The sequence below is a fragment of the Drosophila subpulchrella genome, unplaced genomic scaffold (genome assembly GCF_014743375.2).
Source record: "Drosophila subpulchrella strain 33 F10 #4 breed RU33 unplaced genomic scaffold, RU_Dsub_v1.1 Primary Assembly Seq356, whole genome shotgun sequence".
NCBI lineage: Eukaryota > Metazoa > Arthropoda > Insecta > Diptera > Drosophilidae > Drosophila > Drosophila subpulchrella.
In genome coordinates this window covers 67495-88246 of record NW_023665578.1, presented here as the reverse complement: position 1 = coordinate 88246, position 20752 = coordinate 67495, and the positions used below count along the sequence as shown (strand labels likewise).

Sequence of the window (20752 nt, the reverse complement as noted above, 5' to 3'; positions counted from 1 at the left end):
ATAAATTTTTCATTGATTTTGAATTTGCAGCGAAAATGCTATTCAGATTGCGTTTAAAAATATAAAAGCGGCAAAAAGTTGTTGACGAGGCAACAACATCGCGGTGTTCCCAAGCGGTCCCTCATCTAAGTACTAACCGCGCCCGACGCTGCTTAATTTCGGTGATCGGACGAGAACCGATGTGTTCAGCGTGGTATGGTCGTTGGCGAAAGTCGGAGGGCTGAGCGTTGGCCTTATACTCTGAATTGGAATTTCGGTCCTGCTACCTTCGGCCATATTAAAAATTCTTTAATCGAAATAAATGGACTGAAACGGTTTGGAGTCGTGTGCTTTAAGAAAAAATCAGTGCAAGAAATAATTTGAAATAGTCGAAATTGAAATTCTGGATAAATTTTCATTTGAATTTTTGAATTTGCAGCGAAAAATGCTATTCAGATTGCGTTGAAAATATAAAAGCGGCAAAAAGTTGTTGACGAGGCCAACAACACGCGGTGTTCCCAAGCGGTCCCCCATCTAAGTACTAACCGCGCCCGACGCTGCTTAATTTCGGTGATCGGACGAGAACCGATGTGTTCAGCGTGGTATGGTCGTTGGCGAAAGTCGGAGGGCTGAGCGTTGGCCTTATACTCTGAATTGGAATTTCGGTCCTGCTACCTTCGGCCAATATTAAAAATGCTTTTAATCGAAATAAATGGACTGAAACGGTTTGGAGTCGTGTGCTTTAGAAAAAAATCAGTGCAAGAAATAATTTTGAAATAGTCGAAATTGAAATTCTGGATAAATTTTTCATTTGAATTTGAATTTGCAGCGAAAAATGCTATTCAGATTGCGTTGAAAATATAAAAGCGGCAAAAGTTGTTGACGAGGCCAACAACACGCGGTGTTCCCAAGCGGTCCCCCATCTAAGTACTAACCGCGCCCGACGCTGCTTAATTTCGGTGATCGGACGAGAAACCGATGTGTTCAGCGTGGTATGGTCGTTGGCGAAAGTCGGAGGGCTGAGCGTTGGCCTTATACTCTGAATTGGAATTTCGGTCCTGCTACCTTCGGCCAATATTAAAAAAATGCTTTTAATCGAAATAAATGGACTGAAACGGTTTGGAGTCGTGTGCTTTAAGAAAAAAATCAGTGCAAGAAATAATTTTGAAATAGTCGAAATTGAAATTCTGGATAAATTTTTCATTTGAATTTTGAATTTGCAGCGAAAAATGCTATTCAGATTGCGTTGAAAAATATAAAAGCGGCAAAAGTTGTTGACGAGGCCAACACACCGCGGTGTTCCCAAGCGGTCCCTCATCTAAGTACTAACCGCGCCCGACGCTGCTTAATTTCGGTGATCGGACGAGAACCGATGTGTTCAGCGTGGTATGGTCGTTGGCGAAAGTCGGAGGGCTGAGCGTTGGCCTTATACTCTGAATTGGAATTTCGGTCCTGCTACCTTCGGCCAATATTAAAATGCTTTTAATCGAAATAAATGGACTGAAACGGTTTGGAGTCGTGTGCTTTAAGAAAAAAATCAGTGCAAGAAATAATTTTGAAATAGTCGAAATTGAAATTCTGGATAAATTTTTCATTTGAATTTTGAATTTGCAGCGAAAAATGCTATTCAGATTGCGTTGAAAAATATAAAAGCGGCAAAAAGTTGTTGACGAGGCCAACAACACGCGGTGTTCCCAAGCGGTCCCCATCTAAGTACTAACCGCGCCCGACGCTGCTTAATTTCGGTGATCGGACGAGAACCGATGTGTTCAGCGTGGTATGGTCGTTGGCGAAAGTCGGAGGGCTGAGCGTTGGCCTTATACTCTGAATTGGAATTTCGGTCCTGCTACCTTCGGCCAATATTAAAATGCTTTTAATCGAAATAAATGGACTGAAACGGTTTGGAGTCGTGTGCTTTAAGAAAAAAATCAGTGCAAGAAATAATTTTGAAATAGTCGAAATTGAAATTCTGGATAAATTTTTCATTTGAATTTTGAATTTGCAGCGAAAAATGCTATTCAGATTGCGTTGAAAAATATAAAAGCGGCAAAAAGTTGTTGACGAGGCCAACAACACGCGGTGTTCCAAGCGGTCCCCCATCTAAGTACTAACCGCGCCCGACGCTGCTTAATTTCGGTGATCGGACGAGAACCGATGTGTTCAGCGTGGTATGGTCGTTGGCGAAAGTCGGAGGGCTGAGCGTTGGCCTTATACTCTGAATTGGAATTTCGGTCCTGCTACCTTCGGCCAATATTAAAAATGCTTTTAATCGAAATAAATGGACTGAAACGGTTTGGAGTCGTGTGCTTTAAGAAAAAAATCAGTGCAAGAAATAATTTTGAAATAGTCGAAATTGAAATTCTGGATAAATTTTTCATTTGAATTTTGAATTTGCAGCGAAAAATGCTATTCAGATTGCGTTGAAAAATATAAAAGCGCAAAGTTGTTGACGAGGCCAACAACACGCGGTGTTCCCAAGCGGTCCCCCATCTAAGTACTAACCGCGCCCGACGCTGCTTAATTTCGGTGATCGGACGAGAACCGATGTGTTCAGCGTGGTATGGTCGTTGGCGAAAGTCGGAGGGCTGAGCGTTGGCCTTATACTCTGAATTGGAATTTCGGTCCTGCTACCTTCGGCCAATATTAAAAATGCTTTTAATCGAAATAAATGGACTGAAACGGTTTGGAGTCGTGTGCTTTAAGAAAAAATCAGTGCAAGAAATAATTTTGAAATAGTCGAATTGAAATTCTGGATAAATTTTTCATTTGAATTTTGAATTTGCAGCGAAAAATGCTATTCAGATTGCGTTGAAAAATATAAAAGCGGCAAAAAGTTGTTGACGAGGCCAACAACACGCGGTGTTCCCAAGCGGTCCCCATCTAAGTACTAACCGCGCCCGACGCTGCTTAATTTCGGTGATCGGACGAGAACCGATGTGTTCAGCGTGGTATGGTCGTTGGCGAAAGTCGGAGGGCTGAGCGTTGGCCTTATACTCTGAATTGGAATTTCGGTCCTGCTACCTTCGGCCAATATTAAAATGCTTTTAATCGAAATAAATGGACTGAAACGGTTTGGAGTCGTGTGCTTTAAGAAAAAAATCAGTGCAAGAAATAATTTTGAGAATAGTCGAAATTGAAATTCTGGATAAATTTTTCATTTGAATTTTGAATTTGCAGCGAAAAATGCTATTCAGATTGCGTTGAAAAATATAAAAGCGGCAAAAAGTTGTTGACGAGGCCAACAACACGCGGTGTTCCCAAGCGGTCCCCATCTAAGTACTAACCGCGCCCGACGCTGCTTAATTTCGGTGATCGGACGAGAACCGATGTGTTCAGCGTGGTATGGTCGTTGGCGAAAGTCGGAGGGCTGAGCGTTGGCCTTATACTCTGAATTGGAATTTCGGTCCTGCTACCTTCGGCCAATATTAAAAATGCTTTTAATCGAAATAAATGGACTGAAACGGTTTGGAGTCGTGTGCTTTAAAAAAAATCAGTGCAAGAAATAATTTTGAAATAGTCGAAATTGAAATTCTGGATAAATTTTTCATTTGAATTTTGAATTTGCAGCGAAAAATGCTATTCAGATTGCGTTGAAAATATAAAAAGCGGCAAAAAGTTGTTGACGAGGCCAACAACACGCGGTGTTCCCAAGCGGTCCCCCATCTAAGTACTAACCGCGCCCGACGCTGCTTAATTTCGGTGATCGGACGAGAACCGATGTGTTCAGCGTGGTATGGTCGTTGGCGAAAGTCGGAGGGCTGAGCGTTGGCCTTATACTCTGAATTGGAATTTCGGTCCTGCTACCTTCGGCCAATATTAAAAATGCTTTTAATCGAAATAAATGGACTGAAACGGTTTGGAGTCGTGTGCTTTAAGAAAAAAATCAGTGCAAGAAATAATTTTGAAATAGTCGAAATTGAAATTCTGGATAAATTTTTCATTTGAATTTTGAATTTGCAGCGAAAAATGCTATTCAGATTGCGTTGAAAAATATAAAAGCGGCAAAAAGTTGTTGACGAGGCCAACAACACGCGGTGTTCCCAAGCGGTCCCCCATCTAAGTACTAACCGCGCCCGACGCTGCTTAATTTCGGTGATCGGACGAGAACCGATGTGTTCAGCGTGGTATGGTCGTTGGCGAAAGTCGGAGGGCTGAGCGTTGGCCTTATACTCTGAATTGGAATTTCGTCCTGCTACCTTCGGCCAATATTAAAAATGCTTTTAATCGAAATAAATGGACTGAAACGGTTTGGAGTCGTGTGCTTTAAGAAAAAAATCAGTGCAAGAAATAATTTTGAAATAGTCGAAATTGAAATTCTGGATAAATTTTTTCATTTGAATTTTGAATTTGCAGCGAAAAATGCTATTCAGATTGCGTTGAAAAATATAAAAGCGGCAAAAAGTTGTTGACGAGGCCAACAACACGCGGTGTTCCCAAGCGGTCCCTCATCTAAGTTACTAACCGCGCCCGACGCTGCTTAATTTCGGTGATCGGACGAGAACCGATGTGTTCAGCGTGGTATGGTCGTTGGCGAAAGTCGGAGGGCTGAGCGTTGGCCTTATACTCTGAATTGGAATTTCGGTCCTGCTACCTTCGGCCAATATTAAAAATGCTTTTAATCGAAATAAATGGACTGAAACGGTTTGGAGTCGTGTGCTTTAAGAAAAAAATCAGTGCAAGAAATAATTTTGAAATAGTCGAAATTGAAATTCTGGATAAATTTTTCATTTGAATTTTGAATTTGCAGCGAAAAAATGCTATTCAGATTGCGTTGAAAAATATAAAAGCGGCAAAAAGTTGTTGACGAGGCCAACAACACGCGGTGTTCCCAAGCGGTCCCGCATCTAAGTACTAACCGCGCCCGACGCTGCTTAATTTCGGTGATCGGACGAGAACCGATGTGTTCAGCGTGGTATGGTCGTTGGCGAAAGTCGGAGGGCTGAGCGTTGGCCTTATACTCTGAATTGGAATTTCGGTCCTGCTACCTTCGGCCAATATTAAAAATGCTTTTAATCGAAATAAATGGACTGAAACGGTTTGGAGTCGTGTGCTTTAAGAAAAAAATCAGTGCAAGAAATAATTTTGAAATAGTCGAAATTGAAATTCTGGATAAATTTTTCATTTGAATTTTGAATTTGCAGCGAAAAATGCTATTCAGATTGCGTTGAAAATATAAAAGCGGCAAAAAGTTGTTGACGAGGCCAACAACACGCGTGTTCCCAAGCGGTCCCTCATCTAAGTACTAACCGCGCCCGACGCTGCTTAATTTCGGTGATCGGACGAGAACCGATGTGTTCAGCGTGGTATGGTCGTTGGCGAAAGTCGGAGGGCTGAGCGTTTGGCCTTATACTCTGAATTGGAATTTCGGTCCTGCTACCTTCGGCCAATATTAAAAATGCTTTTAATCGAAATAAATGGACTGAAACGGTTTGGAGTCGTGTGCTTTAAGAAAAAAATCAGTGCAAGAAAATAATTTTGAAATAGTCGAAATTGAAATTCTGGATAAATTTTTCATTTGAATTTTGAATTTGCAGCGAAAAATGCTATTCAGATTGCGTTGAAAAATATAAAAGCGGCAAAAAAGTTGTTGACGAGGCCAACAACACGCGGTGTTCCCAAGCGGTCCCTCATCTAAGTACTAACCGCGCCCGACGCTGCTTAATTTCGGTGATCGGACGAGAACCGATGTGTTCAGCGTGGTATGGTCGTTGGCGAAAGTCGGAGGGCTGAGCGTTGGCCTTATACTCTGAATTGGAATTTCGGTCCTGCTACCTTCGGCCAATATTAAAAATGCTTTTAATCGAAATAAATGGACTGAAACGGTTTGGAGTCGTGTGCTTTAAGAAAAAAATCAGTGCAAGAAATAATTTTGAAATAGTCGAAATTGAAATTCTGGATAAATTTTCATTTGAATTTTGAATTTGCAGCGAAAAATGCTATTCAGATTGCGTTTGAAAATATAAAAGCGGCAAAAAAGTTGTTGACGAGGCCAACAACACGCGGTGTTCCCAAGCGGTCCCTCATCTAAGTACTAACCGCGCCCGACGCTGCTTAATTTCGGTGATCGGACGAGAACCGATGTGTTCAGCGTGGTATGGTCGTTGGCGAAAGTCGGAGGGCTGAGCGTTGGCCTTATACTCTGAATTGGAATTTCGGTCCTGCTACCTTCGGCCATATTAAAAATGCTTTTAATCGAAATAAATGGACTGAAACGGTTTGGAGTCGTGTGCTTTAAGAAAAAAATCAGTGCAAGAAATAATTTTGAAATAGTCGAAATTGAAATTCTGGATAAATTTTTCATTTGAATTTTGAATTTGCAGCGAAAAATGCTATTCAGATTGCGTTGAAAAATATAAAAGCGGCAAAAAGTTGTTGACGAGGCCAACAACACGCGGTGTTCCCAGCGGTCCCCCATCTACGTACTAACCGCGCCCGACGCTGCTTAATTTCGGTGATCGGACGAGAACCGATGTGTTCAGCGTGGTATGGTCGTTGGCGAAAGTCGGAGGGCTGAGCGTTGGCCTTATACTCTGAATTGGAATTTCGGTCCTGCTACCTTCGGCCAATATTAAAAATGCTTTTAATCGAAATAAATGGACTGAAACGGTTTGGAGTCGTGTGCTTTAAGAAAAAAATCAGTGCAAGAAATAATTTTGAAATAGTCGAAATTGAAATTCTGGATAAATTTTTCATTTGAATTTTGAATTTGCAGCGAAAAATGCTATTCAGATTGCGTTGAAAAATATAAAAGCGGCAAAAAGTTGTTGACGAGGCCAACAACACGCGGTGTTCCCAAGCGGTCCCTCATCTAAGTACTAACCGCGCCCGACGCTGCTTAATTTCGGTGATCGGACGAGAACCGATGTGTTCAGCGTGGTATGGTCGTTGGCGAAAGTCGGAGGGCTGAGCGTTGGCCTTATACTCTGAATTGGAATTTCGGTCCTGCTACCTTCGGCCAATATTAAAAATGCTTTTAATCGAAATAAATGGACTGAAAACGGTTTTGGAGTCGTGTGCTTTAAAGAAAAAAATCAGTGCAAGAAATAATTTTGAAATAGTCGAAATTGAAATTCTGGATAAATTTTTCATTTGAATTTTGAATTTGCAGCGAAAAATGCTATTCAGATTGCGTTGAAAAATATAAAAGCGGCAAAAAGTTGTTGACGAGGCCAACAACACGCGGTGTTCCCAAGCGGTCCCCCATCTAAGTACTAACCGCGCCCGACGCTGCTTAATTTCGGTGATCGGACGAGAACCGATGTGTTCAGCGTGGTATGGTCGTTGGCGAAAGTCGGAGGGCTGAGCGTTGGCCTTATACTCTGAATTGGAATTTCGGTCCTGCTACCTTCGGCCAATATTAAAATGCTTTTAATCGAAATAAATGGACTGAAACGGTTTGGAGTCGTGTGCTTTAAGAAAAAAATCAGTGCAAGAAATAATTTTGAAATAGTCGAAATTGAAATTCTGGATAAATTTTTCATTTGAATTTTGAATTTGCAGCGAAAAATGCTATTCAGATTGCGTTGAAAAATATAAAAGCGGCAAAAAGTTGTTGACGAGGCCAACAACACGCGGTGTTCCCAAGCGGTCCCCCATCTAAGTACTAACCGCGCCCGACGCTGCTTAATTTCGGTGATCGGACGAGAACCGATGTGTTCAGCGTGGTATGGTCGTTGGCGAAAGTCGGAGGGCTGAGCGTTGGCCTTATACTCTGAATTGGAATTTCGGTCCTGCTACCTTCGGCCAATATTAAAAATGCTTTTAATCGAAATAAATGGACTGAAACGGTTTGGAGTCGTGTGCTTTAAGAAAAAAATCAGTGCAAGAAATAATTTTGAAACTAGTCGGAAATTGAAATTCTGGATAAATTTTTCATTTGAATTTTGAATTTGCCAGCGAAAAATGCTATTCAGATTGCGTTGAAAAATATAAAAGCGGCAAAAGTTGTTGACGAGGCCAACAACACGCGTGGTTCCCAAGCGGTCCCTCATCTAAGTACTAACCGCGCCCGACGCTGCTTAATTTCGGTGATCGGACGAGAACCGATGTGTTCAGCGTGGTATGGTCGTTGGCGAAAGTCGGAGGGCTGAGCGTTGGCCTTATACTCTGATTGGAATTCGTCCTGCTACCTTCGGCCAATATTAAAAATGCTTTTATCGAAATAAATGGACTGAAACGGTTTGGAGTCGTGTGCTTTAAGAAAAAAATCAGTGCAAGAAATAATTTTGGAAATAGTCGAAATTGAAATTCTGGATAAAGTTTTCATTTGAATTTTGAATTTGCAGCGAAAAATGCTATTCAGATTGCGTTGAAAAATATAAAAGCGGCAAAAAGTTGTTGACGAGGCCAAACAACACGCGGTGTTCCCAAGCGTCCCCCATCTAAGTACTAACCGCGCCCGACGCTGCTTAATTTCGGTGATCGGACGAGAACCGATGTGTTCAGCGTGGTATGGTCGTTGGCGAAAGTCGGAGGGCTGAGCGTTGGCCTTATACTCTGAATTGGAAATTTCGGTCCTGCTACCTTCGGCCAATATTAAAAATGCTTTTAATCGAAATAAATGGACTGAAACGGTTTGGAGTCGTGTGCTTTAAGAAAAAAAATCAGTGCAAGAAATTAATTTTGAAATAGTCGAAATTGAAATTCTGGATAAATTTTTCATTTGAATTTTGAATTTTGCAGCGAAAAATGCTATTCAGATTGCGTTGAAAAATATAAAAGCGGCAAAAAGTTGTTGACGAGGCCCAACAACACGCGGTGTTCCCAAGCGGTCCCCCATCTAAGTACTAACCGCGCCCGACGCTGCTTAATTTCGGTGATCGGACGAGAACCGATGTGTTTCAGCGTGGTATGGTCGTTGGCGAAAGTCGGAGGGCTGAGCGTTGGCCTTATACTCTGAATTGGAATTTCGGTCCTGCTACCTTCGGCCAATATTAAAAATGCTTTTAATCGAAATAAATGGACCTGAAACGGTTTGGAGTCGTGTGCTTTAAGAAAAAAATCAGTGCAAGAAATAATTTGAAATAGTCGAAATTGAAATTCTGGATAAATTTTTCATTTGAATTTTGAATTTGCAGCGAAAAATGCTATTCAGATTGCGTTGAAAAATATAAAAGCGGCAAAAAGTTGTTGACGAGGCCAACAACACGCGGTGTTCCCAAGCGGTCCCCCATCTAAGTACTAACCGCGCCCGACGCTGCTTAATTTCGGTGATCGGACGAGAACCGATGTGTTCAGCGTGGTATGGTCGTTGGCGAAAGTCGGAGGGCTGAGCGTTGGCCTTATACTCTGAATTGGAATTTCGGTCCTGCTACCTTCGGCCAATATTAAAAATGCTTTTAATCGAAATAAATGGACTGAAACGGTTTGGAGTCGTGTGCTTTAAGAAAAAAATCAGTGCAAGAAATAATTTTGAAATAGTCGAAATTGAAATTCTGGATAAATTTTTCATTTGAATTTTGAATTTGCAGCGAAAAATGCTATTCAGATTGCGTTGAAAAATATAAAAGCGGCAAAAAGTTGTTGACGAGGCCAACAACACGCGGTGTTCCCAAGCGGTCCCTCATCTAAGTACTAACCGCGCCCGACGCTGCTTAATTTCGGTGATCGGACGAGAACCGATGTGTTCAGCGTGGTATGGTCGTTGGCGAAAGTCGGAGGGCTGAGCGTTGGCCTTATACTCTGAATTGGAATTTCGGTCCTGCTACCTTCGGCCAATATTAAAAATGCTTTTAATCGAAATAAATGGACTGAAACGGTTTGGAGTCGTGTGCTTTAAGAAAAAAATCAGTGCAAGAAATAATTTTGAAATAGTCGAAATTGAAATTCTGGATAAATTTTTCATTTGAATTTTGAATTTGCAGCGAAAAATGCTATTCAGATTGCGTTGAAAAATATAAAAGCGGCAAAAAGTTGTTGACGAGGCCAACAACACGCGGTGTTCCCAAGCGGTCCCCCATCTAAGTACTAACCGCGCCCGACGCTGCTTAATTTCGGTGATCGGACGAGAACCGATGTGTTCAGCGTGGTATGGTCGTTGGCGAAAGTCGGAGGGCTGAGCGTTGGCCTTATACTCTGAATTGGAATTTCGGTCCTGCTACCTTCGGCCAATATTAAAAATGCTTTTAATCGAAATAAATGGACTGAAACGGTTTGGAGTCGTGTGCTTTAAGAAAAAAATCAGTGCAAGAAATAATTTTGAAATAGTCGAAATTGAAATTCTGGATAAATTTTTCATTTGAATTTTGAATTTGCAGCGAAAAATGCTATTCAGATTGCGTTGAAAAATATAAAAGCGGCAAAAAGTTGTTGACGAGGCCAACAACACGCGGTGTTCCCAAGCGGTCCCCCATCTAAGTACTAACCGCGCCCGACGCTGCTTAATTTCGGTGATCGGACGAGAACCGATGTGTTCAGCGTGGTATGGTCGTTGGCGAAAGTCGGAGGGCTGAGCGTTGGCCTTATACTCTGAATTGGAATTTCGGTCCTGCTACCTTCGGCCAATATTAAAAAATGCTTTTAATCGAAATAAATGGACTGAAACGGTTTGGAGTCGTGTGCTTTAAGAAAAAAATCAGTGCAAGGAAATAATTTTGAAATAGTCGAAATTGAAATTCTGGATAAATTTTTCATTTGAATTTTGAATTTGCAGCGAAAAATGCTATTCAGATTGCGTTGAAAAATATAAAAGCGGCAAAAAGTTGTTGACGAGGCCAACAACACGCGGTGTTCCCAAGCGGTCCCTCATCTAAGTACTAACCGCGCCCGACGCTGCTTAATTTCGGTGATCGGACGAGAACCGATGTGTTCAGCGTGGTATGGTCGTTGGCGAAAGTCGGAGGGCTGAGCGTTGGCCTTATACTCTGAATTGGAATTTCGGTCCTGCTACCTTCGGCCAATATTAAAAATGCTTTTAATCGAAATAAATGGACTGAAACGGTTTGGAGTCGTGTGCTTTAAGAAAAAAATCAGTGCAAGAAATAATTTTGAAATAGTCGAAATTGAAATTCTGGATAAATTTTTCATTTGAATTTTGAATTTGCAGCGAAAAATGCTATTCAGATTGCGTTGAAAAATATAAAAGCGGCAAAAAGTTGTTGACGAGGCCAAAACAATGTTCCCAAGCGGTCCCAATCTAAGTACTAACCGCGCCCGACGCTGCTTAATTTCGGTGATCGGACGAGAACCGATGTGTTCAGCGTGGTATGGTCGTTGGCGAAAGTCGGAGGGCTGAGCGTTGGCCTTATACTCTGAATTGGAATTTCGGTCCTGCTACCTTCGGCCAATATTAAAAATGCTTTTAATCGAAATAAATGGACTGAAACGGTTTGGAGTCGTGTGCTTTAAGAAAAAAATCAGTGCAAGAAAAATTTTGAAATAGTCGAAATTGAAATTCTGGATAAATTTTTCATTTGAATTTTGAATTTGCAGCGAAAAATGCTATTGCAGATTGCGTTGAAAAATATAAAAGCGGCAAAAAGTTGTTGACGAGGCCAACAACACGCGGTGTTCCCAAGCGGTCCCCCATCTAAGTACTAACCGCGCCCGACGCTGCTTAATTTCGGTGATCGGACGAGAACCGATGTGTTCAGCGTGGTATGGTCGTTGGCGAAAGTCGGAGGGCTGAGCGTTGGCCTTATACTCTGAATTGGAATTTCGGTCCTGCTACCTTCGGCCAATATTAAAAATGCTTTTAATCGAAATAAATGGACTGAAACGGTTTGGAGTCGTGTGCTTTAAGAAAAAAATCAGTGCAAGAAATAATTTTGAAATAGTCGAAATTGAAATTCTGGATAAATTTTTCATTTGAATTTTGAATTTGCAGCGAAAAATGCTATTCAGATTGCGTTGAAAAATATAAAAGCGGCAAAAAGTTGTTGACGAGGCCAACAACACGCGGTGTTCCCAAGCGGTCCCCCATCTAAGTACTAACCGCGCCCGACGCTGCTTAATTTCGGTGATCGGACGAGAACCGATGTGTTCAGCGTGGTATGGTCGTTGGCGAAAGTCGGAGGGCTGAGCGTTGGCCTTATACTCTGAATTGGAATTTCGGTCCTGCTACCTTCGGCCAATATTAAAAATGCTTTTAATCGAAATAAATGGACTGAAACGGTTTGGAGTCGTGTGCTTTAAGAAAAAAATCAGTGCAAGAAATAATTTTGAAATAGTCGAAATTGAAATTCTGGATAAATTTTTCATTTGAATTTTGAATTTGCAGCGAAAAATGCTATTCAGATTGCGTTGAAAAATATAAAAGCGGCAAAAAGTTGTTGACGAGGCCAACAACACGCGGTGTTCCCAAGCGGTCCCCATCTAAGTACTAACCGCGCCCGACGCTGCTTAATTTCGGTGATCGGACGAGAACCGATGTGTTCAGCGTGGTATGGTCGTTGGCGAAAGTCGGAGGGCTGAGCGTTGGCCTTATACTCTGAATTGGAATTTCGGTCCTGCTACCTTCGGCCAATATTAAAAATGCTTTTAATCGAAATAAATGGACTGAAACGGTTTGGAGTCGTGTGCTTTAAGAAAAAAATCAGTGCAAGAAATAATTTTGAAATAGTCGAAATTGAAATTCTGGATAAATTTTTCATTTGAATTTTGAATTTGCAGCGAAAAATGCTATTCAGATTGCGTTGAAAAATATAAAAGCGGCAAAAAGTTGTTGACGAGGCCAACAACACGCGGTGTTCCCAAGCGGTCCCTCATCTAAGTACTAACCGCGCCCGACGCTGCTTAATTTCGGTGATCGGACGAGAACCGATGTGTTCAGCGTGGTATGGTCGTTGGCGAAAGTCGGAGGGCTGAGCGTTGGCCTTATACTCTGAATTGGAATTTCGGTCCTGCTACCTTCGGCCAATATTAAAAATGCTTTTAATCGAAATAAATGGACTGAAACGGTTTGGAGTCGTGTGCTTTAAGAAAAAAATCAGTGCAAGAAATAATTTTGAAATAGTCGAAATTGAAATTCTGGATAAATTTTTCATTTGAATTTTGAATTTGCAGCGAAAAATGCTATTCAGATTGCGTTGAAAAATATAAAAGCGGCAAAAAGTTGTTGACGAGGCCAACAACACGCGGTGTTCCCAAGCGGTCCCCCATCTAAGTACTAACCGCGCCCGACGCTGCTTAATTTCGGTGATCGGACGAGAACCGATGTGTTCAGCGTGGTATGGTCGTTGGCGAAAGTCGGAGGGCTGAGCGTTGGCCTTATACTCTGAATTGGAATTTCGGTCCTGCTACCTTCGGCCAATATTAAAAATGCTTTTAATCGAAATAAATGGACTGAAACGGTTTGGAGTCGTGTGCTTTAAGAAAAAAATCAGTGCAAGAAATAATTTTGAAATAGTCGAAATTGAAATTCTGGATAAATTTTTCATTTGAATTTTGAATTTGCAGCGAAAAATGCTATTCAGATTGCGTTGAAAAATATAAAAGCGGCAAAAAGTTGTTGACGAGGCCAACAACACGCGGTGTTCCCAAGCGGTCCCCATCTAAGTACTAACCGCGCCCGACGCTGCTTAATTTCGGTGATCGGACGAGAACCGATGTGTTCAGCGTGGTATGGTCGTTGGCGAAAGTCGGAGGGCTGAGCGTTGGCCTTATACTCTGAATTGGAATTTCGGTCCTGCTACCTTCGGCCAATATTAAAAATGCTTTTAATCGAAATAAATGGACTGAAACGGTTTGGAGTCGTGTGCTTTAAGAAAAAAATCAGTGCAAGAAATAATTTTGAAATAGTCGAAATTGAAATTCTGGATAAATTTTTCATTTGAATTTTGAATTTGCAGCGAAAAATGCTATTCAGATTGCGTTGAAAAATATAAAAGCGGCAAAAAGTTGTTGACGAGGCCAACAACACGCGGTGTTCCCAAGCGGTCCCTCATCTAAGTACTAACCGCGCCCGACGCTGCTTAATTTCGGTGATCGGACGAGAACCGATGTGTTCAGCGTGGTATGGTCGTTGGCGAAAGTCGGAGGGCTGAGCGTTGGCCTTATACTCTGAATTGGAATTTCGGTCCTGCTACCTTCGGCCAATATTAAAAATGCTTTTAATCGAAATAAATGGACTGAAACGGTTTGGAGTCGTGTGCTTTAAGAAAAAAATCAGTGCAAGAAATAATTTTGAAATAGTCGAAATTGAAATTCTGGATAAATTTTTCATTTGAATTTTGAATTTGCAGCGAAAAATGCTATTCAGATTGCGTTGAAAAATATAAAAGCGGCAAAAAGTTGTTGACGAGGCCAACAACACGCGGTGTTCCCAAGCGGTCCCCATCTAAGTACTAACCGCGCCCGACGCTGCTTAATTTCGGTGATCGGACGAGAACCGATGTGTTCAGCGTGGTATGGTCGTTGGCGAAAGTCGGAGGGCTGAGCGTTGGCCTTATACTCTGAATTGGAATTTCGGTCCTGCTACCTTCGGCCAATATTAAAAATGCTTTTAATCGAAATAAATGGACTGAAACGGTTTGGAGTCGTGTGCTTTAAGAAAAAAATCAGTGCAAGAAATAATTTTGAAATAGTCGAAATTGAAATTCTGGATAAATTTTTCATTTGAATTTTGAATTTGCAGCGAAAAATGCTATTCAGATTGCGTTGAAAAATATAAAAGCGGCAAAAAGTTGTTGACGAGGCCAACAACACGCGGTGTTCCCAAGCGGTCCCCCATCTAAGTACTAACCGCGCCCGACGCTGCTTAATTTCGGTGATCGGACGAGAACCGATGTGTTCAGCGTGGTATGGTCGTTGGCGAAAGTCGGAGGGCTGAGCGTTGGCCTTATACTCTGAATTGGAATTTCGGTCCTGCTACCTTCGGCCAATATTAAAAATGCTTTTAATCGAAATAAATGGACTGAAACGGTTTGGAGTCGTGTGCTTTAAGAAAAAAATCAGTGCAAGAAATAATTTTGAAATAGTCGAAATTGAAATTCTGGATAAATTTTTCATTTGAATTTTGAATTTGCAGCGAAAAATGCTATTCAGATTGCGTTGAAAAATATAAAAGCGGCAAAAAGTTGTTGACGAGGCCAACAACACGCGGTGTTCCCAAGCGGTCCCCCATCTAAGTACTAACCGCGCCCGACGCTGCTTAATTTCGGTGATCGGACGAGAACCGATGTGTTCAGCGTGGTATGGTCGTTGGCGAAAGTCGGAGGGCTGAGCGTTGGCCTTATACTCTGAATTGGAATTTCGGTCCTGCTACCTTCGGCCAATATTAAAAATGCTTTTAATCGAAATAAATGGACTGAAACGGTTTGGAGTCGTGTGCTTTAAGAAAAAAATCAGTGCAAGAAATAATTTTGAAATAGTCGAAATTGAAATTCTGGATAAATTTTTCATTTGAATTTTGAATTTGCAGCGAAAAATGCTATTCAGATTGCGTTGAAAAATATAAAAGCGGCAAAAAGTTGTTGACGAGGCCAACAACACGCGGTGTTCCCAAGCGGTCCCCCATCTAAGTACTAACCGCGCCCGACGCTGCTTAATTTCGGTGATCGGACGAGAACCGATGTGTTCAGCGTGGTATGGTCGTTGGCGAAAGTCGGAGGGCTGAGCGTTGGCCTTATACTCTGAATTGGAATTTCGGTCCTGCTACCTTCGGCCAATATTAAAAATGCTTTTAATCGAAATAAATGGACTGAAACGGTTTGGAGTCGTGTGCTTTAAGAAAAAAATCAGTGCAAGAAATAATTTTGAAATAGTCGAAATTGAAATTCTGGATAAATTTTTCATTTGAATTTTGAATTTGCAGCGAAAAATGCTATTCAGATTGCGTTGAAAAATATAAAAGCGGCAAAAAGTTGTTGACGAGGCCAACAACACGCGGTGTTCCCAAGCGGTCCCCCATCTAAGTACTAACCGCGCCCGACGCTGCTTAATTTCGGTGATCGGACGAGAACCGATGTGTTCAGCGTGGTATGGTCGTTGGCGAAAGTCGGAGGGCTGAGCGTTGGCCTTATACTCTGAATTGGAATTTCGGTCCTGCTACCTTCGGCCAATATTAAAAATGCTTTTAATCGAAATAAATGGACTGAAACGGTTTGGAGTCGTGTGCTTTAAGAAAAAAATCAGTGCAAGAAATAATTTTGAAATAGTCGAAATTGAAATTCTGGATAAATTTTTCATTTGAATTTTGAATTTGCAGCGAAAAATGCTATTCAGATTGCGTTGAAAAATATAAAAGCGGCAAAAAGTTGTTGACGAGGCCAACAACACGCGGTGTTCCCAAGCGGTCCCTCATCTAAGTACTAACCGCGCCCGACGCTGCTTAATTTCGGTGATCGGACGAGAACCGATGTGTTCAGCGTGGTATGGTCGTTGGCGAAAGTCGGAGGGCTGAGCGTTGGCCTTATACTCTGAATTGGAATTTCGGTCCTGCTACCTTCGGCCAATATTAAAAATGCTTTTAATCGAAATAAATGGACTGAAACGGTTTGGAGTCGTGTGCTTTAAGAAAAAAATCAGTGCAAGAAATAATTTTGAAATAGTCGAAATTGAAATTCTGGATAAATTTTTCATTTGAATTTTGAATTTGCAGCGAAAAATGCTATTCAGATTGCGTTGAAAAATATAAAAGCGGCAAAAAGTTGTTGACGAGGCCAACAACACGCGGTGTTCCCAAGCGGTCCCTCATCTAAGTACTAACCGCGCCCGACGCTGCTTAATTTCGGTGATCGGACGAGAACCGATGTGTTCAGCGTGGTATGGTCGTTGGCGAAAGTCGGAGGGCTGAGCGTTGGCCTTATACTCTGAATTGGAATTTCGGTCCTGCTACCTTCGGCCAATATTAAAAATGCTTTTAATCGAAATAAATGGACTGAAACGGTTTGGAGTCGTGTGCTTTAAGAAAAAAATCAGTGCAAGAAATAATTTTGAAATAGTCGAAATTGAAATTCTGGATAAATTTTTCATTTGAATTTTGAATTTGCAGCGAAAAATGCTATTCAGATTGCGTTGAAAAATATAAAAGCGGCAAAAAGTTGTTGACGAGGCCAACAACACGCGGTGTTCCCAAGCGGTCCCCATCTAAGTACTAACCGCGCCCGACGCTGCTTAATTTCGGTGATCGGACGAGAACCGATGTGTTCAGCGTGGTATGGTCGTTGGCGAAAGTCGGAGGGCTGAGCGTTGGCCTTATACTCTGAATTGGAATTTCGGTCCTGCTACCTTCGGCCAATATTAAAAATGCTTTTAATCGAAATAAATGGACTGAAACGGTTTGGAGTCGTGTGCTTTAAGAAAAAAATCAGTGCAAGAAATAATTTTGAAATAGTCGAAATTGAAATTCTGGATAAATTTTTCATTTGAATTTTGAATTTGCAGCGAAAAATGCTATTCAGATTGCGTTGAAAAATATAAAAGCGGCAAAAAGTTGTTGACGAGGCCAACAACACGCGGTGTTCCCAAGCGGTCCCTCATCTAAGTACTAACCGCGCCCGACGCTGCTTAATTTCGGTGATCGGACGAGAACCGATGTGTTCAGCGTGGTATGGTCGTTGGCGAAAGTCGGAGGGCTGAGCGTTGGCCTTATACTCTGAATTGGAATTTCGGTCCTGCTACCTTCGGCCAATATTAAAAATGCTTTTAATCGAAATAAATGGACTGAAACGGTTTGGAGTCGTGTGCTTTAAGAAAAAAATCAGTGCAAGAAATAATTTTGAAATAGTCGAAATTGAAATTCTGGATAAATTTTTCATTTGAATTTTGAATTTGCAGCGAAAAATGCTATTCAGATTGCGTTGAAAAATATAAAAGCGGCAAAAAGTTGTTGACGAGGCCAACAACACGCGGTGTTCCCAAGCGGTCCCCCATCTAAGTACTAACCGCGCCCGACGCTGCTTAATTTCGGTGATCGGACGAGAACCGATGTGTTCAGCGTGGTATGGTCGTTGGCGAAAGTCGGAGGGCTGAGCGTTGGCCTTATACTCTGAATTGGAATTTCGGTCCTGCTACCTTCGGCCAATATTAAAAATGCTTTTAATCGAAATAAATGGACTGAAACGGTTTGGAGTCGTGTGCTTTAAGAAAAAAATCAGTGCAAGAAATAATTTTGAAATAGTCGAAATTGAAATTCTGGATAAATTTTTCATTTGAATTTTGAATTTGCAGCGAAAAATGCTATTCAGATTGCGTTGAAAAATATAAAAGCGGCAAAAAGTTGTTGACGAGGCCAACAACACGCGGTGTTCCCAAGCGGTCCCCCATCTAAGTACTAACCGCGCCCGACGCTGCTTAATTTCGGTGATCGGACGAGAACCGATGTGTTCAGCGTGGTATGGTCGTTGGCGAAAGTCGGAGGGCTGAGCGTTGGCCTTATACTCTGAATTGGAATTTCGGTCCTGCTACCTTCGGCCAATATTAAAAATGCTTTTAATCGAAATAAATGGACTGAAACGGTTTGGAGTCGTGTGCTTTAAGAAAAAAATCAGTGCAAGAAATAATTTTGAAATAGTCGAAATTGAAATTCTGGATAAATTTTTCATTTGAATTTTGAATTTGCAGCGAAAAATGCTATTCAGATTGCGTTGAAAAATATAAAAGCGGCAAAAAGTTGTTGACGAGGCCAACAACACGCGGTGTTCCCAAGCGGTCCCCCATCTAAGTACTAACCGCGCCCGACGCTGCTTAATTTCGGTGATCGGACGAGAACCGATGTGTTCAGCGTGGTATGGTCGTTGGCGAAAGTCGGAGGGCTGAGCGTTGGCCTTATACTCTGAATTGGAATTTCGGTCCTGCTACCTTCGGCCAATATTAAAAATGCTTTTAATCGAAATAAATGGACTGAAACGGTTTGGAGTCGTGTGCTTTAAGAAAAAAATCAGTGCAAGAAATAATTTTGAAATAGTCGAAATTGAAATTCTGGATAAATTTTTCATTTGAATTTTGAATTTGCAGCGAAAAATGCTATTCAGATTGCGTTGAAAAATATAAAAGCGGCAAAAAGTTGTTGACGAGGCCAACAACACGCGGTGTTCCCAAGCGGTCCCCCATCTAAGTACTAACCGCGCCCGACGCTGCTTAATTTCGGTGATCGGACGAGAACCGATGTGTTCAGCGTGGTATGGTCGTTGGCGAAAGTCGGAGGGCTGAGCGTTGGCCTTATACTCTGAATTGGAATTTCGGTCCTGCTACCTTCGGCCAATATTAAAAATGCTTTTAATCGAAATAAATGGACTGAAACGGTTTGGAGTCGTGTGCTTTAAGAAAAAAATCAGTGCAAGAAATAATTTTGAAATAGTCGAAATTGAAATTCTGGATAAATTTTTCATTTGAATTTTGAATTTGCAGCGAAAAATGCTATTCAGATTGCGTTGAAAAATATAAAAGCGGCAAAAAGTTGTTGACGAGGCCAACAACACGCGGTGTTCCCAAGCGGTCCCTCATCTAAGTACTAACCGCGCCCGACGCTGCTTAATTTCGGTGATCGGACGAGAACCGATGTGTTCAGCGTGGTATGGTCGTTGGCGAAAGTCGGAGGGCTGAGCGTTGGCCTTATACTCTGAATTGGAATTTCGGTCCTGCTACCTTCGGCCAATATTAAAAATGCTTTTAATCGAAATAAATGGACTGAAACGGTTTGGAGTCGTGTGCTTTAAGAAAAAAATCAGTGCAAGAAATAATTTTGAAATAGTCGAAATTGAAATTCTGGATAAATTTTTCATTTGAATTTTGAATTTGCAGCGAAAAATGCTATTCAGATTGCGTTGAAAAATATAAAAGCGGCAAAAAGTTGTTGACGAGGCCAACAACACGCGGTGTTCCCAAGCGGTCCCCATCTAAGTACTAACCGCGCCCGACGCTGCTTAATTTCGGTGATCGGACGAGAACCGATGTGTTCAGCGTGGTATGGTCGTTGGCGAAAGTCGGAGGGCTGAGCGTTGGCCTTATACTCTGAATTGGAATTTCGGTCCTGCTACCTTCGGCCAATATTAAAAATGCTTTTAATCGAAATAAATGGACTGAAACGGTTTGGAGTCGTGTGCTTTAAGAAAAAAATCAGTGCAAGAAATAATTTTGAAATAGTCGAAATTGAAATTCTGGATAAATTTTTCATTTGAATTTTGAATTTGCAGCGAAAAATGCTATTCAGATTGCGTTGAAAAATATAAAAGCGGCAAAAAGTTGTTGACGAGGCCAACAACACGCGGTGTTCCCAAGCGGTCCCCCATCTAAGTACTAACCGCGCCCGACGCTGCTTAATTTCGGTGATCGGACGAGAACCGATGTGTTCAGCGTGGTATGGTCGTTGGCGAAAGTCGGAGGGCTGAGCGTTGGCCTTATACTCTGAATTGGAATTTCGGTCCTGCTACCTTCGGCCAATATTAAAAATGCTTTTAATCGAAATAAATGGACTGAAACGGTTTGGAGTCGTGTGCTTTAAGAAAAAAATCAGTGCAAGAAATAATTTTGAAATAGTCGAAATTGAAATTCTGGATAAATTTTTCATTTGAATTTTGAATTTGCAGCGAAAAATGCTATTCAGATTGCGTTGAAAAATATAAAAGCGGCAAAAAGTTGTTGACGAGGCCAACAACACGCGGTGTTCCCAAGCGGTCCCCATCTAAGTACTAACCGCGCCCGACGCTGCTTAATTTCGGTGATCGGACGAGAACCGATGTGTTCAGCGTGGTATGGTCGTTGGCGAAAGTCGGAGGGCTGAGCGTTGGCCTTATACTCTGAATTGGAATTTCGGTCCTGCTACCTTCGGCCAATATTAAAAATGCTTTTAATCGAAATAAATGGACTGAAACGGTTTGGAGTCGTGTGCTTTAAG

The 20752-nt window shown here is 41.7% G+C and overlaps 44 non-coding genes and 8 pseudogenes across 44 annotated transcripts; all 52 read right to left on the bottom strand.

Moving 5' to 3' along the window:
- Positions 1-87: 87 nt before the first annotated feature.
- LOC119561368 lies at positions 88-207 on the bottom strand (annotated as a pseudogene).
- Positions 208-476: 269 nt separating this feature from the next.
- LOC119561294 lies at positions 477-595 on the bottom strand. The gene has a single exon (XR_005221190.1). It is a non-coding gene; the product is annotated as a 5S ribosomal RNA (ribosomal RNA).
- Positions 596-865: 270 nt separating this feature from the next.
- Positions 866-985, bottom strand: LOC119561314. Its single transcript, XR_005221210.1, has one exon. It is a non-coding gene; the product is annotated as a 5S ribosomal RNA (ribosomal RNA).
- A 275-nt stretch (positions 986-1260) lies between these two features.
- Positions 1261-1379, bottom strand: LOC119561369 (annotated as a pseudogene).
- A 273-nt stretch (positions 1380-1652) lies between these two features.
- On the bottom strand, positions 1653-1770 carry LOC119561356. Its single transcript, XR_005221251.1, has one exon. It is a non-coding gene; the product is annotated as a 5S ribosomal RNA (ribosomal RNA).
- A 273-nt stretch (positions 1771-2043) lies between these two features.
- On the bottom strand, positions 2044-2161 carry LOC119561358. The gene has a single exon (XR_005221253.1). It is a non-coding gene; the product is annotated as a 5S ribosomal RNA (ribosomal RNA).
- A 271-nt stretch (positions 2162-2432) lies between these two features.
- LOC119561293 lies at positions 2433-2551 on the bottom strand. The gene has a single exon (XR_005221189.1). It is a non-coding gene; the product is annotated as a 5S ribosomal RNA (ribosomal RNA).
- Positions 2552-2823: 272 nt separating this feature from the next.
- On the bottom strand, positions 2824-2941 carry LOC119561355. The gene has a single exon (XR_005221250.1). It is a non-coding gene; the product is annotated as a 5S ribosomal RNA (ribosomal RNA).
- Positions 2942-3215: 274 nt separating this feature from the next.
- Positions 3216-3333, bottom strand: LOC119561353. Its single transcript, XR_005221249.1, has one exon. It is a non-coding gene; the product is annotated as a 5S ribosomal RNA (ribosomal RNA).
- Positions 3334-3605: 272 nt separating this feature from the next.
- Positions 3606-3724, bottom strand: LOC119561292. Its single transcript, XR_005221188.1, has one exon. It is a non-coding gene; the product is annotated as a 5S ribosomal RNA (ribosomal RNA).
- A 274-nt stretch (positions 3725-3998) lies between these two features.
- LOC119561291 lies at positions 3999-4117 on the bottom strand. Its single transcript, XR_005221187.1, has one exon. It is a non-coding gene; the product is annotated as a 5S ribosomal RNA (ribosomal RNA).
- Positions 4118-4391: 274 nt separating this feature from the next.
- LOC119561367 lies at positions 4392-4511 on the bottom strand (annotated as a pseudogene).
- Positions 4512-4786: 275 nt separating this feature from the next.
- On the bottom strand, positions 4787-4905 carry LOC119561357. Its single transcript, XR_005221252.1, has one exon. It is a non-coding gene; the product is annotated as a 5S ribosomal RNA (ribosomal RNA).
- Positions 4906-5178: 273 nt separating this feature from the next.
- LOC119561363 lies at positions 5179-5296 on the bottom strand (annotated as a pseudogene).
- A 277-nt stretch (positions 5297-5573) lies between these two features.
- Positions 5574-5692, bottom strand: LOC119561313. The gene has a single exon (XR_005221209.1). It is a non-coding gene; the product is annotated as a 5S ribosomal RNA (ribosomal RNA).
- Positions 5693-5966: 274 nt separating this feature from the next.
- LOC119561312 lies at positions 5967-6085 on the bottom strand. The gene has a single exon (XR_005221208.1). It is a non-coding gene; the product is annotated as a 5S ribosomal RNA (ribosomal RNA).
- A 273-nt stretch (positions 6086-6358) lies between these two features.
- Positions 6359-6476, bottom strand: LOC119561366 (annotated as a pseudogene).
- Positions 6477-6750: 274 nt separating this feature from the next.
- Positions 6751-6869, bottom strand: LOC119561311. The gene has a single exon (XR_005221207.1). It is a non-coding gene; the product is annotated as a 5S ribosomal RNA (ribosomal RNA).
- Positions 6870-7146: 277 nt separating this feature from the next.
- LOC119561290 lies at positions 7147-7265 on the bottom strand. Its single transcript, XR_005221186.1, has one exon. It is a non-coding gene; the product is annotated as a 5S ribosomal RNA (ribosomal RNA).
- Positions 7266-7538: 273 nt separating this feature from the next.
- LOC119561288 lies at positions 7539-7657 on the bottom strand. Its single transcript, XR_005221184.1, has one exon. It is a non-coding gene; the product is annotated as a 5S ribosomal RNA (ribosomal RNA).
- A 276-nt stretch (positions 7658-7933) lies between these two features.
- On the bottom strand, positions 7934-8052 carry LOC119561362 (annotated as a pseudogene).
- A 272-nt stretch (positions 8053-8324) lies between these two features.
- LOC119561370 lies at positions 8325-8442 on the bottom strand (annotated as a pseudogene).
- Positions 8443-8721: 279 nt separating this feature from the next.
- Positions 8722-8841, bottom strand: LOC119561359 (annotated as a pseudogene).
- A 274-nt stretch (positions 8842-9115) lies between these two features.
- Positions 9116-9234, bottom strand: LOC119561287. The gene has a single exon (XR_005221183.1). It is a non-coding gene; the product is annotated as a 5S ribosomal RNA (ribosomal RNA).
- Positions 9235-9508: 274 nt separating this feature from the next.
- LOC119561310 lies at positions 9509-9627 on the bottom strand. Its single transcript, XR_005221206.1, has one exon. It is a non-coding gene; the product is annotated as a 5S ribosomal RNA (ribosomal RNA).
- A 274-nt stretch (positions 9628-9901) lies between these two features.
- LOC119561286 lies at positions 9902-10020 on the bottom strand. The gene has a single exon (XR_005221182.1). It is a non-coding gene; the product is annotated as a 5S ribosomal RNA (ribosomal RNA).
- A 274-nt stretch (positions 10021-10294) lies between these two features.
- LOC119561285 lies at positions 10295-10413 on the bottom strand. The gene has a single exon (XR_005221181.1). It is a non-coding gene; the product is annotated as a 5S ribosomal RNA (ribosomal RNA).
- Positions 10414-10689: 276 nt separating this feature from the next.
- On the bottom strand, positions 10690-10808 carry LOC119561309. Its single transcript, XR_005221205.1, has one exon. It is a non-coding gene; the product is annotated as a 5S ribosomal RNA (ribosomal RNA).
- A 661-nt stretch (positions 10809-11469) lies between these two features.
- LOC119561284 lies at positions 11470-11588 on the bottom strand. The gene has a single exon (XR_005221180.1). It is a non-coding gene; the product is annotated as a 5S ribosomal RNA (ribosomal RNA).
- A 274-nt stretch (positions 11589-11862) lies between these two features.
- Positions 11863-11981, bottom strand: LOC119561282. The gene has a single exon (XR_005221178.1). It is a non-coding gene; the product is annotated as a 5S ribosomal RNA (ribosomal RNA).
- A 274-nt stretch (positions 11982-12255) lies between these two features.
- On the bottom strand, positions 12256-12373 carry LOC119561352. Its single transcript, XR_005221248.1, has one exon. It is a non-coding gene; the product is annotated as a 5S ribosomal RNA (ribosomal RNA).
- A 274-nt stretch (positions 12374-12647) lies between these two features.
- Positions 12648-12766, bottom strand: LOC119561308. The gene has a single exon (XR_005221204.1). It is a non-coding gene; the product is annotated as a 5S ribosomal RNA (ribosomal RNA).
- Positions 12767-13040: 274 nt separating this feature from the next.
- On the bottom strand, positions 13041-13159 carry LOC119561281. The gene has a single exon (XR_005221177.1). It is a non-coding gene; the product is annotated as a 5S ribosomal RNA (ribosomal RNA).
- A 274-nt stretch (positions 13160-13433) lies between these two features.
- On the bottom strand, positions 13434-13551 carry LOC119561351. Its single transcript, XR_005221247.1, has one exon. It is a non-coding gene; the product is annotated as a 5S ribosomal RNA (ribosomal RNA).
- Positions 13552-13825: 274 nt separating this feature from the next.
- On the bottom strand, positions 13826-13944 carry LOC119561307. The gene has a single exon (XR_005221203.1). It is a non-coding gene; the product is annotated as a 5S ribosomal RNA (ribosomal RNA).
- A 274-nt stretch (positions 13945-14218) lies between these two features.
- LOC119561349 lies at positions 14219-14336 on the bottom strand. Its single transcript, XR_005221245.1, has one exon. It is a non-coding gene; the product is annotated as a 5S ribosomal RNA (ribosomal RNA).
- A 274-nt stretch (positions 14337-14610) lies between these two features.
- Positions 14611-14729, bottom strand: LOC119561280. Its single transcript, XR_005221176.1, has one exon. It is a non-coding gene; the product is annotated as a 5S ribosomal RNA (ribosomal RNA).
- A 274-nt stretch (positions 14730-15003) lies between these two features.
- On the bottom strand, positions 15004-15122 carry LOC119561279. The gene has a single exon (XR_005221175.1). It is a non-coding gene; the product is annotated as a 5S ribosomal RNA (ribosomal RNA).
- Positions 15123-15396: 274 nt separating this feature from the next.
- Positions 15397-15515, bottom strand: LOC119561278. The gene has a single exon (XR_005221174.1). It is a non-coding gene; the product is annotated as a 5S ribosomal RNA (ribosomal RNA).
- Positions 15516-15789: 274 nt separating this feature from the next.
- Positions 15790-15908, bottom strand: LOC119561277. Its single transcript, XR_005221173.1, has one exon. It is a non-coding gene; the product is annotated as a 5S ribosomal RNA (ribosomal RNA).
- A 274-nt stretch (positions 15909-16182) lies between these two features.
- LOC119561305 lies at positions 16183-16301 on the bottom strand. Its single transcript, XR_005221201.1, has one exon. It is a non-coding gene; the product is annotated as a 5S ribosomal RNA (ribosomal RNA).
- A 274-nt stretch (positions 16302-16575) lies between these two features.
- LOC119561304 lies at positions 16576-16694 on the bottom strand. Its single transcript, XR_005221200.1, has one exon. It is a non-coding gene; the product is annotated as a 5S ribosomal RNA (ribosomal RNA).
- Positions 16695-16968: 274 nt separating this feature from the next.
- LOC119561348 lies at positions 16969-17086 on the bottom strand. Its single transcript, XR_005221244.1, has one exon. It is a non-coding gene; the product is annotated as a 5S ribosomal RNA (ribosomal RNA).
- A 274-nt stretch (positions 17087-17360) lies between these two features.
- Positions 17361-17479, bottom strand: LOC119561303. The gene has a single exon (XR_005221199.1). It is a non-coding gene; the product is annotated as a 5S ribosomal RNA (ribosomal RNA).
- A 274-nt stretch (positions 17480-17753) lies between these two features.
- Positions 17754-17872, bottom strand: LOC119561276. Its single transcript, XR_005221172.1, has one exon. It is a non-coding gene; the product is annotated as a 5S ribosomal RNA (ribosomal RNA).
- Positions 17873-18146: 274 nt separating this feature from the next.
- On the bottom strand, positions 18147-18265 carry LOC119561275. The gene has a single exon (XR_005221171.1). It is a non-coding gene; the product is annotated as a 5S ribosomal RNA (ribosomal RNA).
- A 274-nt stretch (positions 18266-18539) lies between these two features.
- Positions 18540-18658, bottom strand: LOC119561274. The gene has a single exon (XR_005221170.1). It is a non-coding gene; the product is annotated as a 5S ribosomal RNA (ribosomal RNA).
- Positions 18659-18932: 274 nt separating this feature from the next.
- LOC119561273 lies at positions 18933-19051 on the bottom strand. The gene has a single exon (XR_005221169.1). It is a non-coding gene; the product is annotated as a 5S ribosomal RNA (ribosomal RNA).
- A 274-nt stretch (positions 19052-19325) lies between these two features.
- On the bottom strand, positions 19326-19444 carry LOC119561302. Its single transcript, XR_005221198.1, has one exon. It is a non-coding gene; the product is annotated as a 5S ribosomal RNA (ribosomal RNA).
- Positions 19445-19718: 274 nt separating this feature from the next.
- Positions 19719-19836, bottom strand: LOC119561347. Its single transcript, XR_005221243.1, has one exon. It is a non-coding gene; the product is annotated as a 5S ribosomal RNA (ribosomal RNA).
- Positions 19837-20110: 274 nt separating this feature from the next.
- LOC119561271 lies at positions 20111-20229 on the bottom strand. The gene has a single exon (XR_005221167.1). It is a non-coding gene; the product is annotated as a 5S ribosomal RNA (ribosomal RNA).
- Positions 20230-20503: 274 nt separating this feature from the next.
- LOC119561346 lies at positions 20504-20621 on the bottom strand. Its single transcript, XR_005221242.1, has one exon. It is a non-coding gene; the product is annotated as a 5S ribosomal RNA (ribosomal RNA).
- Positions 20622-20752: the final 131 nt, after the last annotated feature.